Source organism: Solanum tuberosum, unplaced genomic scaffold (genome assembly GCF_000226075.1).
Source record: "Solanum tuberosum cultivar DM 1-3 516 R44 unplaced genomic scaffold, SolTub_3.0 scf00148, whole genome shotgun sequence".
NCBI classification, from domain to species: Eukaryota; Viridiplantae; Streptophyta; class Magnoliopsida; order Solanales; family Solanaceae; genus Solanum; species Solanum tuberosum.
This window is the reverse complement of record NW_006239071.1, coordinates 1,358,517-1,369,569: the sequence shown is the minus strand read 5'-3', so window position 1 is coordinate 1,369,569 and position 11,053 is coordinate 1,358,517. Positions and strand designations below refer to the sequence as shown.

Here is an 11,053-nt window from a genome sequence, read left to right as displayed (position 1 = left end):
AGGCTTCATAGATAGTCAGTATAGTTGAGAAGTCTGTATTATTCATTTATTTTATTAAATGTTTTAAAGACTTAAGTTGCCTATTTTATGGCGAGTTGAATATTATTTTATATTCAGAGTATTTCGTTTGAGTTAAAGTTTTATATTTCAGTTTCATGGATTTTTATTCAGTTTTTAAGCTTTCTATGCTTGAATAAATTTTCCGCTTATAGTCAACCAGGATGAGGGTTCGCTTGGGGACCAGCAATGGTTCTCGAGTGCTGGCCACGTCCAAGGTGTAGGCTCGGGTCGTGACAATCTTAGAATTAAACATGGATAAAATGTTTTAGTTTTTTTTTAGATGAAATCTAAAATGTTGAAAGTACTATATTTAGTTTTATTGTATCATCAAAGTCAAAAAAAAATTCCTATAACTTTTCAATATAAAATAAATTTATGTAATAACAAGTAAAAATATTTTTAATTCAAAGTAAATGAGTATTCGCATTTTAGGAGTAAAAAGTGCTTGAGGAACTTTACGCAATATCAGATTCACTTACTTTACATTATTATTTGTTATCCTATATAAAATTAAACAAATAAAAATATAATTATAATTAACAAAAAAAATGTACATGTAATATAGTATATACTTTTTAGAGGGTCTTAGAACATAAAAAAAAAAAGTTACAACATTTTTAGTGATATCATGAATTTTAAGTGAATAAAAGTTGAAAGCTTAACCCATTAGGCTAATCTATATTTTACCCATGAATACTCATATTTCTGTGGCTTAAATATGGGTATATATCCATATTTTACCCATCTAAAAAACCACTCATCCAATCCATTAAAATATGGGCGGGTACCAAAATATGGGCCCATTTTAGCAGCACTAAAGTGGGAAATCAAACCCTCACCAACAAGGTGGGAGTTCAAGTTGCCAACCAACTGAACTACTAAGATTTCCCGGAATTAAGAACTTATTTCATTCAAAACACAAGAATCCATAATTCTAGGACAAGATAAAATAGAAAGTACCTCGAATAGAATGGTACCTTTGTTTCATTCCCTAAATGATGCAACGAACTCAACTGGAGTTCAAGATGAACAAGCCTTCTGGGATTAAAATTTCCTGACAGTAACTTCCAAGGATAGCGATACCAGACAATACAACACAAGTTGTTGGGCAGATACTCAATGGAACCATATTTGTGAATATCTTCTGAATAACTTGGGGAATACCATGGATAAAAGCAAAATATCCTAAGCCTTTTCATATTTTGCATTGCCTCTCTGTTAAAGCATGGTTTTCGAATATGATCATAGTAGATTGCTTCCACTGCCATGGTCACCTGGTAAAAAGATCATGAGCAACAAATTATAGCTTCACACAAAACTTGTTAGGATAAGTATGAAGAAGCAGAATTATGATTGATTGTACAAGTATTGTAGAGTTAATGTCAATGTATAACTCTTGCGTAAGTTAGTTTCCCTAATTGTATTAGAAGAACTAGTATTAGATTGTGTGTGTATAAATACAAAGCCAAAGCTTCACTCAATAAAAATCTCGAATCAAGACAAGAAGATGTGGCACCTCTATATGACCTCCATTTCTATTTATCCTTTTTCCCCTTTTTTTGCATTTTTTTCTTCATTCTTTTCATTAAATAATTTATTTATAATTAAAAAAATCATTCATATTTACTATTGTAATTATATGTAATGAGTTACAAAAAACCTCATCTTTTTACATTCTCTACTTAAATAACATGTCTTTTCAACTCCCTTCTAAGTGAGTCCAGAGCGTATCCAGGATTTTGAAATGATTGCCGGTGCACTATTATGAAAAAAGTGGTTCTAATTGGTTTAAGATTTAAGTTCTTATCATTGAAAACAGTTAAAATTTTAAAATTATAGGTCCAAAATTGAAATGCTTGATTAATTAAAACGCCAAAAGTACTATCAATAGCCACGTAGAGAGGTGTTACCCAATTTTAGAAAGAAAAATAAAACAAGAGAGATATGAAATTCAAATTTCTAACCTCACTAAGAGGTGCACCCAATCATTGTCCCATTATATGATACTTTGAGTGTGGGTTCACACATCTATATTTTTTTAAAAATTAAAAATATAACACTATTATATATGATTTCGAGAGGGGGGCATGGGTTCACGTGAACCCGGTGACCCCCTCCTGCGTGCATACGCCTCTGCTTCTAACTCTTTTTTTGGATTACCCAATCTATAAATATCAATCATCTATGAAGATGTTGAATGCTCGTTTTGATTTTTTCATTCTTTCTTTTTTATTAGTATAGATTTTTTCTCCTTTTTAATTTTCTTTTCTTCGTCTTTTTATTCGTCAATTATGTACTTAATAATAAAAAAAGAAGACATAAAAAAGATAATATCATGATATGACCTTTACTTTGATGAAGATCATAGATATATTCTTCAAATATTCATCATAGAGGCAAAGAGATATTCACATTATTTAGTACAAGTTCCACAAAATGAAGAAGGAAACTTAATTATCTTGGAAGATTCATGAAGAGACATTGTCATAGTAGTATAAAAATTTGAATAAGTTTCAAACATTTTGAAGATTCATTGTTGTATTATTTTGATTTCAATTAATATTATTCTATCCTCTTTTATTTATTCCTTCGTTTTGAACAAAAAAAAAATGATAAAAGACATGATTTCCTTTTATTCAGCATAATAGTAGAAAGCTCAATTATCCAACTTTACTCCAATAACTTTGCTATTATTATTATTATTGTTGTTGTTTAATATTTTAAAATTTTCACAAAAAGTATAGGATACAAAATGGGAGTTGTTTCACTAAAAAGGAATAAGAGAAAGCATCTGGATTCCTCATAAATCTTTGCAACAAATTAAAACTCAGGTAATGATTTTGGCTTAATCAGCCCAAAATACTTTTTATTGCAATTTTTTGTTTATCATATGTTAAATGTGTTCATTTGCTAAAACTTTTATCTTTTCATTTTCTCCTATTAAATAAATAAAGTGAGAAACTGATCCTACAAACTTAATTAGAACTTTAAACTTGTTATTTCCTAAAATTAATTTCATTAATTTTCCTTTCTTAAACTAAGAAATATCTCTTTTTCATTATTTTTTACATTTATATATATTAAAATTTTCACTCTCATAATTTATATTTTATAAATATATATATATATATATATATATATATACACAATTAGGAAAAAATATAGACAAGATGATGTATAATCTCCATTTGTATTTATCCTTTTTCCCTTTTTGTCCTTTTCCCCAAATTTAAATTAATTATTTTATTATAAAAGTAAATTACTTAATTTATTAAAAATAAATATTTCATTAATGAAAAATATTTATAACAAAGACTCTGTACATACCAATTAAGTAATACAAACTAAAAATTATTTGATCCACTTAATTAAAGATTTGCCAGCGGTGTTATATATCTCTTTTCTTAAGCCCACGTAGTATAGCTATTAGTTTCATTCGAAGTCCTATATTTATGTCTTTTTTATTTGTCCTTTCCCACCACATTTGTTTAATACTTTTACCTTCATAACTCATTTATTTAATTTTTACTCATAATAATATTTATAACTCTCATATTCTTTACCTTTTCATATTCATAATCCTTAAATATTAAATGTAAAAGTTAAAGCAAATTATGTCATTTTTTTATTTTTATCTATATAAATTTATATTTTTTGTTTCATGAAATTCTATTCAAAGTTTCCTTTCACTTATTTCACTAAAGTATCATACTCATGCATGTGTTTGACTCAAAAAAGAAAAAAAAAAACTCTCAAATAGTGATAGACTTGTGAAGTTGATATCGACAAAATTCTTAATCATTATGTATTGATTTCGTTTTTTCTTCTACTTTTAATGATTAAAATCGTAATGATAAGTGTATTATATTATTTATTTCTTCTTTTTTTTCTTATGTATCTCTGTGGTATGTACCTCTTAATTTTAATTTTTATATGAATTTCTGATTGTTGTAACTCTATAATTTCAACTGTTGTTTATTTTTTACTTTACAAAATAGTACATTTATGTTATTTATTTTGAAATCGTTATAAATTGCAACAATAAATATTGTGTTCTTTCACTGCTAATCACATGTAATTTTCTTATGTTTTTCGCTATGGATTCAAATTGTACCTCTGCACATTTATAAAAAGGTGTAATTATTTTATTTTATATATTTTTTTTATGTAAGGACAAACTCTTAAAACTGTTTAAATTTTTTTAACTTAGATTCACATATATTAAATATGTATTAGATACAAATATTATAATATATAAAATACCTCGTCCATTTATATTGTATTTGATAAATTATTCATATTGTTTATGATTGCGCGAAGCGCGGATGAGTTCACTAATAATGACATAATACATAAATATGGCCTAAAACTTGGCATCATTTCACATAAATATGTCATATAACTGGTCCTTCTTATATTTTTTCAATTCAGAAATTTTTACTAACGACAGGTTACTCAGAGTAAATAGTTGGGTAATATTATGTGACACCCCGTCTTAAGATTAAAAGTCTCACATCGGCAAAACACATGATAGATATTGGGTATATAAGTAAGCAGACCTTACCAACTGGTGACATGTTTTAAAAGTCGTGCGGGCATTGACTCAGAGCGAACAATATCACTAACGGGTTGGATCGTTACTTATTAGCTTAAGAAATTACTAATTGAGTTATTATGTACAAATTACTAATTGAATTTTGATATATAAAAACTAAAAATTGAAAATTATTGCAGTATTTAGCCTACTAACCGTATTGTTGACCATCACATCTTCAAAATCTTCAAAGTTCCATACTCTGCTAGGTTTTCCGGAATTCTTTTGCATTTTCACCACATATCTACCCATGTCTTGAATTAAGTCATGCATTTGAATTATATTATATTTAGAGATGAAAACAAGAGATTTCTCAATTAGACCATGCAATCTGATACGAGCGCCCAAATCATAGCTCTCAAGAATTTTAATGGTCTCATCCTTCTCCCTCCCTCTAAAGAAGCATGCGATATCTAGAAATATTGTTTTCTCTTCATCTCGCAACCCTTCAAAACTTATTTGAAGGGTTTTAACAATGCCTGGACTAGATTCTCTCTTTATCATGTCTACAACTTCTCTCCACATAGTTTTATCTTGATTATGTAACGAAATCCCCCACAATCTCAATGCTAAAGGAAGGCCTTTAGCATGACTTACTACCTCCAACGCCAGCTCCTTAATATGCTCATCTGGAGCTTCGCCCTTGAAAGCATGTTGATTGAACAACCGAATAGCATCATGTTCAAGTAATGTAGTCATTTCATGTACTACATTATTATTCCTTGTAAATTGCTTGTTTCTGGTTGTTGCAATAATCCTACTTCCAGGGCCAAACCAACAAAGATCCCCTGCTAAATACTCCCAATGATCATGATGATTAATGTCATCAAGCACAACTAAAACCTTCATATGATGAAGTCTACGAGCCATCAGACGCTTCCCTTCTTCCTTATTATTCACATATTTTTTGTCTTCCCTTAACAGTTCAGAGAGAAGGATATTTTGTAGAGAATGCATTTCATTTATGTTAGTTCTTTTACATCCGCAAGGAAACTTGCACCCTGAAATTGAGGTGAGAGTGTATCAAAAACAGCTCTTGCTAGAGTCGTTTTACCGACTCCCCCCATTCCCCAGATCCCCAAAATCCGAACATCATTAGTTTCCATCTCTAGCAGGGATTTTACTTTCTCCAAATGAATATCTATTCCCACAATATCTTGCAAATAAGATGAAGAAGTCTTGCATACTTTGGAAGAAACATCATCAACAAGTTCTCGAATACATTCTGATTCAATCCTATAAAAAGTAATTGTTTTTTGTCATTGAGTAATTAAATTGATATAAATATATAAAATCAACACAAAGTGACTTTAGCAAGTAAGTTAGTATACTTGGTTGACCATATTAATTAAGTCATTCACTTAACAGAAATAAATTATTAATTAAGATTCTGTTTGGTTCATTTTTGAGATACAGATTTGTTCTATAGTAGAATATTAGCTAGTATAGATTCCATTTATGTGTTTTTTACTCACCTTTCATGAATATTACAACCTTTTAAATCAGCGGCATCACTTAGAGCAATCCTCCATCGTTTCACCTTCTTCATTCCTTTAATATCATTTGTATACTTCGATTCGTGTTTGGAAAAGGCTTCTGCAAAGCTCTCTGTTTGGTATCGAACTTCTGATGGATACACATCATAGAAGACTGGTATGACCATTTGCCCATTTACTTCCTTGCATTCCATGATCTTTACTAGTTCGTTCAAGCACCACCTAGATGTAGCATAATTTTTTGAGAAAATGACAAGAGCAACTTGAGACTCTTCGATAGCTTTCAAGAGTTCTTCTGGGATGGAATCACCATTCTCTAGCCTTTTATCATCTTGAAAGGTGAATATTCCTCTGTTTTTCAAACCTTCATACAAGTGACCCGTAAATGTTCTCCGAGTGTCGGTACCTCTAAAACTTAGAAAGACATCGTACTTCCATCGAGGACAGTATTGTGAATTACTTGCAGAAGAAAAACAAGAATTTGCCATGGATTCGGTTAATTGTCTAACAAGAAAAAATAAAGTGTATGGATGAGTCCAATTGTGAACAAAACTATATAGAGGAAAAAAGAAATAAACAAGTACCAATTCAAGCATGAAAGCTTCTATGAATATTCGCTCTACTCCAATCAACTAATAATATTAATAGGAAAATATATGGTTATGGACCACTATCCATCTGCACAAAGAAAAATTGGACCATATTACAATAAATTATGAGCAAACAACACAAATCTCATTAGTTTTGGGGTCTTATAATTATGTGTATTTATTTTTTAATTTTCAAAATTACCTTCTATACCACATTTATTCATGCAGATCAAATACAGTGTAATTTATTCTAGATACACTGTATTCAAGTGTGATTGGCATGTATTTGAGTAAGGCATGTGTGGACCCACGCCTAGTAAAGCACATGCATGGGCTCCCACGCATTAATTCCCTGCATTTATATTTGATTGTGAATGGAGTTGACGAATTCCAACATAAATTGAGAAAAGGTCACCCAACATATATTGTACGTATTTCAATTTAACATTTCGACAAAAGGGCAAACTCTTTAATATTTCTTCGGTTCCTTTTTACTTGTCACCGTTTTTTTAAAGTCAAATAATATGAACTTTGATTAATATTTTAAAATGTATTTTTTTATCGTATTGTTACGTAAAAAGTTACAATTTAGATTATATTTTTTATATTTTTTGAATATCTAAATTTTTATTTTAAAACATCTAATTAATATAATCTAATTTAGCTTTTAAAATTAATCGAATTAATTTTCAAAAAGCACAACATAACAACTAAAAAGGAATAGAGGGAGTAGTAAGGAGTGACAAAAATGTTGGTAGTTATTTAGTTCTTTCTCATTTATGGTAATAGACCCACTATCCATCTACACAAGAAAATTTGGACCATATTACTATTATGAGCAAACAACACAAGTCGCACTAGTTTAGTGCTAATTACGTATTATTATTTTAAATTTTGAAAGTACCTTTTTATCATATTTACTTCGCCAGATAAGATATATTAACTCTCTTTCTCACCCTCTCTCTATGTATCTGCATTTTAGAATGTATCAAAAGATACATGTTGACTCTCTCGCTCGCATCTCTCCCTATATATCAGTTAGTATTTATGGTAAAAAGTTTGTGTAATTAGATAGTTTTCTTACTATTGTTGATGGATCCGAATCTTCCATCACCATGAATGGATAAAGTCAGGTTGTGTTGTTGGTGACAAAGAAATTACCCTTCTTTTTTCTTTGCACCTTTCATCCACTTGTATAGTGGTCCACTGTGTGCATATTATTACAATGGAGTTTTTAAAGTCTAGTATTCATACTTTGTCGGTCACAAAGAAATTGCTTGGAAATAATCTTACAATTTCAAATAAACAAGGTCCACAATTTGTTAGGTAAAGTTTCATATTACATTGGAGTTTTGAAGTCTAGTCTTCATACTTTGTCGATCGGTCACAAAGAATTACTAAGATATAACCTTACATTACAATTTCAAATAAACAAGGCCCGCAATTTGTTAGGTAAATGTTTCATTCTATACCATTTTTTTTAGATTATATTTATAAATTCAGTCTATTTCGATTGAGAAATAATATTTTGTTCCAAATGTGAATTTTAATGGATATCAATAAAGTCGGTATGATATTTCAGGTCCAAATACCAAAAATCATTAGGTGATTTAGTTCTTCTTGTAAAAATTTTGATTAAAAATATTTACTCAAGTAGAAATATTAATAAAATAATCGAGATGATCACACTACTATCATAAAATTTGAAAAAGAAAAGAAAAAAGATATAAAAAAACTTTACCGTACAAAAACTTTGGATAATCGAGATTATAACATCATGTTCCTTATATCTACTATAAAATTACTATTAGCATATTTCAAATAACATTTAAGTAGCTTTTGCATTAGAGGCGCACATTGATATGATCAACGCCAATGTATTATGTTATACATTACTCCTACAGATATCAAGTCAAATATATGTTAATAAGAAATGTACATCTAAAATAAGAAACAAACAATACGTACACTCCTATTATTACTATGTCTTTTTTTTTTGTTGCTCTAAACTCAATGCTTTGAATTACTTAATAATCCGCCTTCTGGATTAACTCCGATTCATAAGTTGCTTCTATTATGAATATGAATGAAAATCATGCTTCATCAGTAGAATATTTGAGCTCTACACTTGCAAAATTTGGAAGATGGATCTACTCCAATTGAATTGAATTGAATTATTGCTATGGGGTCCACAATAATATGAACACAATGGACAGCTCAAAATATAAGTGGATGAAGCTGCAAAGAAAGACTATGGAAAATATCTCCATTGAATTAAATTATTGCGAGTTAATTCTATTCGGTATCCTTCACATGCATAGGGGCATGACTTAATTCAGATTCGAATCAAAATTAAAATTGTAATTAACTAATAATTCTTTTCATTTATGGTTATGAACTCACTCTAAGAAAATTGTTACTAATAATTGTTTTGATTCCTTAACTACTTTCTCTCTCCCAATTTATATGTCATCCCTTTAGTCATTATTTTTCTATATTTAGTTACAATTTAACTTTGAAATGCTCATTTTACCTTTAATGAAATGATTTATAGCTACACAAATACCTATCATCGCTTATAACTCTGCTACCATTCGTATTCTGTTATTATCCGATGTAATAATTAAGATAGTATAATATTGCTAAAGTTAAGCACGATGAATACCTCTCATATGATGCAACTACAAGATATGATGCAATTAGTCGGAAGATGTCATAGAATACTTCAGCACACTCTCAATGGTTAACCATTTTCAGTGATTCCTATTCACAAACTGTGTAAATTTGACAGTAGACATGCATCAATAGAGACTACATTTGAATTCTTCCACTGTTTATGTTATTGAAATCTTGTCATGGTTGGTGCACAAAGAAAAACTGGACCATATTACTATTACGAATAAACAATACAAATCTCACTAGTTTAGAGTCTAATTACGTATTTTTATTTTAGTTTTTGAAATCATCTTTCGTACCATATTTACTTCGCCAGATACAAGGCACTCAGATAAATGTATCTCAAAAATGTATGCGGGTCAAATTTGGTATAATTTGTTCCAAATACACTGTATATTCAAGTGTGACTCGTATGTATCTATGATACACTGACTCTCTTTCTCTCCCTCTCTCTATGTATTTGTATTTCATAATGCATCTAGTATTTAAAAAATATGTGTATCTAGTATCAAAAATATATGTTGACTTTCTTGCTCGCCTCCCTTTTCTCTCGCTCGTCTCTCTCCCTCTTTCGTTGGCCTCTCTCAATCTGTTACTAGTATTTATGGTAGAAATGTTTGTGTGATAGTTTTCTCCTACTATTTTTGATGGATTTTTACCTTTCATCACAATGAACGGATGAAGTCAAGTTGCGTTGTCAATGACAAAGAAATTGCCCTTCTTTTTTCTTTGCACTAGTATGTGCTTGTACTTCAATTTTTAGTGGTCCATTGTGTGGATATACATTAGAGTTTCCAAGAAATTTCCTACATTTATTGCTTTGACTGGTTATTTATATTCAGTGCAATGAAGTCTAGTCATCATGTTTTGTCGGTCACAAAGAAATTGCTAGGATATTATCTCACCGTTTCAAATTAACAAGCCTCATAATTTGTTGAGAAAATTTTCATATGCCATTCTACTTGGCTTATTTTAATTAATTCAATCTATTTTCAATTGAGCAATATTTTTTTGATCCAAAGGTGAGTTCTAATGAGTATCAATAAAGTCGATATGATATTCAGGTTCAAATTTTATCAGAGGCAATAACCAATAGGTGATTTGGTTCGTTTTGCCAAATTTTTTATGAAAAGAGTTACTCAAGTAACAATACCAAAAAAATAACTATTAGCATATTCCAAATAACATTTAGGTATGGAGAAAATCTTGTTGGTAGTGCTACCCTCGAATGGGCCTTGCAGAGCGTGATCTGGATGTCACGCCCTGAGCCTACACCCTGGGCTGGACCGGCACTCGGAGACCATTACTGGCCCCAAGCGAACCCATGGCCTGACTTTCTTAACTCAGCGGAAACCTAACTCAACAGAATAACTCAATACAATGAAAGGTCATAAAACAACTCAACAGATAAAATCTGGTCAAAAGTGTAACATCCGGCAATATGAAATAATTGAAGAGGCTTAGAATTGGAAATTTTCATTTTTGGAAAGAATTTTAAAGTTTTGGAAATTTTGGCTAAGTATGGAAAATGTGAATTTTTGGCCAACTTTGAACAGCCATAAATTCTAGCTCAGGATGAGTTAGGTGGATTTCCGGTTATGGTTGTAAAGTTCATGGAACGATCTTTCCAACGCCAC

The 11,053-nt window shown here is 30.1% G+C and overlaps 1 pseudogene; it reads right to left on the bottom strand.

Annotated features, from left to right (window-relative positions):
• LOC102598961 (TMV resistance protein N-like) overlaps positions 1-6,840 on the bottom strand; it is a 20,967-nt pseudogene extending 14,127 nt beyond the window's left edge.
• Between the last annotated feature and the right edge of the window lie 4,213 nt (positions 6,841-11,053).